We start from the raw sequence: 6,221 nt of genomic DNA on the forward strand, positions 1-6,221 counted from the left end.
CAGGTCTGATTCATCGGGGATGAATCAGAGGCGTGTGAACATGTCCTACTGTGTGTGAGCTAAGTGTGTGAACACGATTTGGTAAAGGTAGCGGTGAGAGGCCATGTAGGAGTACATGGTGGGTTGTCTCATTGCAGCCGTCCTCAGGAACTGAGTTCTGTGTTTGTGATCCATGATTCAGCTACTACCATACATTGGGCCCTGAAATATGACCCCGCTCGACTTCTTATTCACCCTTGTCCTCTGTCCAGGAGTTGCAAGTAGTTTCTGGTGTTTGTAGTATGCTGGAGGCCGTGAACAGCGCTGACCGTAGGGGTGGGCTGTGATGCGGTAGGCACGTGGCCGGGTATACCGGGCGCCCGTTTGGTGTCACGGAACCCTGTTCACATCGTTTGGGGCTGTGAGCGAAACTCCGGCCGGATCTCCTCATGGATGGAACCCGAATAGGCGATAAACCTGGACTAGAGACTTGAGTGTTTAGGTAGGTCGTGGTCTACACCCACGTCGGCTTTCGCTTGAAGTCTGCCGAGCACATGTCGTGTGCAGACGCTAAGTGGTGGAAACATGTATGAAGAAGTACACCCCTGCAGGGTTAACATCATCTATTCGAATAGCCGTGTCCGCGGAAAAGGACTTCTGGGTTGCTTATATCAGTTCATAGACAAGTGAAAGTGGATACTTTAAAATGCGCAAGATAAGCGTGAGTGCTATGGATGGCGTTTTCGTAGGGAGACGGGAGCGGATCCATAGTGGTGTATTGATATGGTGAATATGTGGACTCGTGTGCGCCACCTCAAAAGAGTCGCTTGCAGTCGTAGTTTAGGATAGCCACCGAGTCGAAGCTGGCTTGCTGCAGTTAAACCCCACCATCCCCCTTTGTTGAAAATGATGCATATGTAGATAGATCTGATGTAAGTCTTGCTGGGTACATTTGTACTCACGTTTGCCTATTTTATGTTTTTGCAGAGAGACTTCAGTCTCACTAGTAGTTCCGCTTGGACTTCGACGTTTAGCTTGATACCTCAGCTACGATCTTGTGCCCTCGGCAGGATCTGATAGATAGTCAGGCTTCTCAGCCTTTTTTCATTTATAGATGTCTGTACCCAGACATGATAGCTTCCGCTTGTGCTTTGACTTGTATGCTCTGATTGTTGGGTCGTGAGACCCCTGTTTGTAATATTTCGCTCCTCGGAGCCTAATGAATAGACTACTTGAGTCGTAGAGTCATTTTGTGATGCCATGTTGTATTGCACATATCGAGCATATTGTGTGTATGTTATTGAAATGCTTGGTATGTGTGGGATCTGACTACCTAGTTGTTTATCTTTAGTAGCCTCTCTTACCGGGAAATGTCTCCTAGTGTTACCGCTGAGCCATGGTAGCTTGCTACTGCTCCGGAACACTTAGGCTGGCCGGCATGTGTCCTTCTTCGTTCCTGTGTCTGTCCCTTCGGGGAAATGTCACGCGGTGAATACCGGAGTCCTGTTAGCCCGATACAGCCCGGTTCACCGGAGTCCTGCTAGCCCAGTGCTACAGCCTGGATTCACTCGCTGATGACCGACACGTTCGATGCTGGGTCATGGATGCCTGTCCCTGTAAGTCTGTGCCACTTTGGGTTTACGACTAGCCATGTCAGCCCGGGCTCTTTATCATATGGATGCTAGCGACACTATCATATACGTGAGCCAAAATGCGCAAACGGTCCCGGGCAAAGGTAAGGCGACACCCGTGCGAATACCGTGCGTGAGGCCGCAAAGTGATATGAGGTGTTACATGCTAGATCGATGTGGCATTGAGTCGGGGTCCTGACAGCGTTGGTATCAGAGCTTGACTGCCTGTAGGATTACCAAGCCAAACTGGTCGAAGTTGAGTCTAGAAATTCTTTAGTTATATAAGGGAATTGATTGTGGGATGGAACGTAAGGCTCTTTTTACTCCTTATACCTCATGCCCTTCTGATCTGAGTTATCTTATTTTTCCTACGGGGATTAAGAACTAGGCTATCTCTTCTTCCTATCAGGATCACGTGTACTAATCCGTAGACTTATAGATTGTTGGATTTAAGCTTGAGTTCAGTTTCTTCTACTTCCGTACGTTAACTGTTGATCTCGAAACCTTGATATTGTGTTTCTGAGTGGTTATGCCACCATTTTTGTGAATGTCTCAAATCTTTTCTGAGCATTTACAGCCGTTATGCTGTCCGAGTCATCCCAGGTTTCTAAATAGTCCGATGCATTTGCAAATCCCTTCCTTCTGTTTCCGATGTTCCCATGGGCCAGATTAACCACACTAATCGGTGTGTTGAGGTAATTATTGCCTCGACATATATGTTGGAATTATTATTATGACCCTAAGTGCTTAGGGGATCATCTAGTGGTCTAGCCATGATTTGTGTCCTAGTGTGAAGATTCTGGCCTTTATTCTCGGAAGCATCCCGTGATGCTACTTAGTAGTAGGTATTCTACTCCTAGGTTCTGAACCCGAGATTCACTCTACCTACTTCATGTTGATAGTAATCGCTAGTGCCTTTAGGATATTAGTAACCTTTGCGATAGTCCTTGAAGTCCGTGGTATCTTCTTCTTCCAAATACCATGAACTACTTATGGCAGATGTTTATTGGATCAAAAAAAATCACAATTAGAGTACTCTTGAGGAGTTCTCCATTCATAAATCGTGACTCTGCCAGTTCTACCTTTCTGCATGGGTTATCCGGAAGAAATATGTTGAACTTGGTTCGACATACTAATCTATGCATCCACAACTCAGAAAGTTATATGTTCCTTTGAGTTGTTCTCTTTAGTTGCATTCTGACCCTCGTCTATCAATTGATAGTCAAGAGTATGCGTGCGTTCGTTCATCGATGCCTATGACTCTTGTGGTCTGTCAAGCCATTCTATTCCGGAATGACTAGGAGAAACAAACTCCAGTACCTCTTCCATATCTAGGATTGGGTCAAAGTAGTTGTATTCCGCAGATCAAATGCCAATCCAGCTTTTGGTTCTGCTCTACCTTGGAGTATTACATATTTTATATCGAGATTGTTATAGGAATTGCACACCATTCCATGAACTCTTGGTACAGTGATACTTCTTGCCATCACTGTTCATTCCTCGGCCCTCGTGTTGATGCAACCGGAATACCGACAAATGAATTGTGATGTGAGAAATCAATACTGCTAGCAACTCTGTTGCTTGGTAGTTAAAGGATAATAATTTCATTCTTAGTACGTTGGTTTTCGAATCATCCTTCTAAGACTGATCGTGCTACCTAGTCCTTATTTCGGTGCACCCTTCGATTGATGAGTTAGGATCTTGTCAAGTCCTCACCCATTTGATCATATCGTCTTGCCCTCAAAAGCAAGATTGTTCTCGAGCTTAGTAACATACCGGTGGTTCGTGATTTTCCGAAGATCTTCTCGGAAGTACTACCAGGTTGTCACCTGACCGCTATGTTGAGTTCGTGATCAAGTTGGTTTCTTGTGAACCACCTTCTCTCCAAGAGTCGGTGTTAGATATCCCTGAGCTAGTTGGTTAAGCTAGACAACAACTTGGAGAGTTGGAAGATAAAAGCTTGTCTGACTTAGTTCGTTCCAAAGGGATATTCTTGTGTAGTGTGTGTTGAAGAAAGATGATATCTTCATCGATTGGTCCTTGTGATCAGTTGCTGGACCTATTGTCTTATCAATCCTTTGATTTGAGTGTGGGCTATCGTCAAATCAAATCAGTACCAACGATGCTCGTAATGTTGTCTTATTCGTGGTTGATCCCTCGAGCATACACCATTATATCTTTTGGGTCTGACCAATGCTATCACTTGTTCACTTAACTATGGAATTCCTTTTAAAAGGAAACCCAGATGAATTGTTGTTGTGCCCATTGACAACATCCTTGTCTTCTCCATAATTTTGCTGAACATTAAGCTAGTGTTGGAAACTTTTGAAAGCATTTGTTCATGCTAGCTCATGAAGTATTTGTTTGATGAAAGGAGTGACTTCCTCTTATACACGTGCATTTGGTGAAAGTTGCCGCCGTGAATTTGAGAAAGTTAGTTTTGCTTCCTCTGGAATCATCCCAAGTCAGTCATGCACACGTGCGAAGAATGCTGTGGTTTGAAGACTTGCAACCTTCAATCTATATGTATCCCTAGCACACCAAGCCACTGATTGATTTTTTCAAGGAGAAGGAGTTCCTTCATAAGAGCTAATCCGGACTTATGTAAGGACTTCGATATCCTCGATTATGGTTCCCCACCTGAACTCGGTAGTGTTTAATTATAAGACTACCACGTGGTCATGCTTGTCTGGGACAACGTGTTCACATGTTTGTAGCAGAACCAGCTCATGTTTTGGAGCTTGCTATCGTAGTTCATCTCCCGAGAATCCCGCAACGTCATCTCGTCGATTTGTGTTGCAAACTTTCATTTTTCTTCCTAAGACTCGATGAGCCTGGAATATCCTAACACCAACCAGAGCTGAATCTCAGGCAGATATGATGGTTGGAACATTTCCCTAAGAACTATAATATTGGTCTCTCGATAACCGGTAAGGTGGATGTCGTGGCCAACACACCCATCCGGTCAACCTATTAATATAGTATCTTGTTTGAGGAAGTTGGCCACCCCCCCATAGGGATTTCGTAGGATTTACTCCCTAGTTGTGCCTTATGATTTTTTTTGTCTTTCCGAAGTCCGACCTTTACTTGATGTTCTAGATACCAGACCATTTCTATGAATGGGTTACACTAGCACATCAAGGAGAACATTAGAAGCGGAGTGCTAAATGTCTCTCGGTCGATCATCCAGATTTTGTTCCTTGGCTTCGCTAAGGTGTACTCTGAGAAGGTGTTATCCTCCTTTGCATCTGCATCGTCCATCGCTATTCATCATGGTAGTATGTTGTGTTGCCAGGATCCTTGACACGGATGTTGGTAAAACCTTGATGATTGTGGAAATGCTCAAGTTCTTGAGAGCACGCACAAGCACTACGTGTTATCATCATCTCTAACTGGGATTCCTCTCAGTTTCCTCGGCAAATGCTATGACCTTTTCAAACAGTGAATTCACTCTCTTTTGTTGGGTTCTTCCCCAGTTACCAGATTCATTCCCAGCATTTGCATTTTGTTCCTAGCTTGCACCGCCAATGTGCCATTCTACCATGGGTCTCTTCCATTTCCGGTGATAAGCAAAATCATCCATTACGTTGTCTTCAACAAGGTAATCCACATCATCCAAGTCCAAGTATGCCGTTCTACCGACCCCGCCAATCGATTGCTGTGATTTGCCTTAGGCTGATATAGAGAGTCTTAACGATCTCTATATCAAAGGTAATTCTTTTTGCCACTTAAGATAATAATCTACGAATCACCCTCCTCCAGGATGTTTCGTCGTGGTATCATGGCAACTCAACTCCTCGCTACGGGGACAATCGTTTACCACCTTCTTAGGTGTGGAATCGTTGTCTACCTAGTGAACCTTCGTCCTCTGTTCCACTCCATTTCTCTAGAGGTGTGCTTCATCTCTCAGCTCGAGAGATGTTGCTATGTCTCATTCCGTGAATTAATCCTGAGTTGTTCGATCTTCGAGAAGATCGACCCTTCTAGAGTCTCCTTCTTCCCTTCATGTCATGTTGACAGGATTTCTCAGAGCAAGACATCAAGACAATGATGGTGAATGAATCAACGTTCAACTGAAGTGCACCCTGGATCGTGAAGATTATACTAGTTGCGTTTCCCCTTCACCTTACCCTACGCTTGAATCTCGAGACGAGATTCTTGTTTAGTGGGGGTGAGTTGTCACATCCCTAGCTTCTGGTAATGCACTAGGCTAGACCTCTTGCTGCATCATGTTTAAATTCAAATGAAATTTGAATTGAGGAATTTTCAAAAGCCTCAGAAACCTCTAAAAATAACCAACAATTAAATCTTCTCAAATGTGTCCAAGAAAAATGTTCCTGTTATCCTCTGGAAATATTGGCAAGAGGTAAAATCCAAACCAATATTTTTGGTGTCTCAGAAACATTTAATTTGGGCATTTGAATTAAATCATTAATTATTTGAATTGGATTTATATCTACTATTAAATAAATATAGGTCCAATAATTCTGAAAAATTTTGTGGAGCATTGTTTTAATTCTTTTAGCTCCTAAAAATATTGTCAGAAGCAAAATAAATTGAATTGGTTTCAAAACCAAATTCAAAACAAACCTGCAAAATAGAAAACTGAAA

Source organism: Triticum dicoccoides, chromosome 4B (genome assembly GCF_002162155.2).
Source record: "Triticum dicoccoides isolate Atlit2015 ecotype Zavitan chromosome 4B, WEW_v2.0, whole genome shotgun sequence".
Lineage (NCBI taxonomy): Eukaryota > Viridiplantae > Streptophyta > Magnoliopsida > Poales > Poaceae > Triticum > Triticum dicoccoides.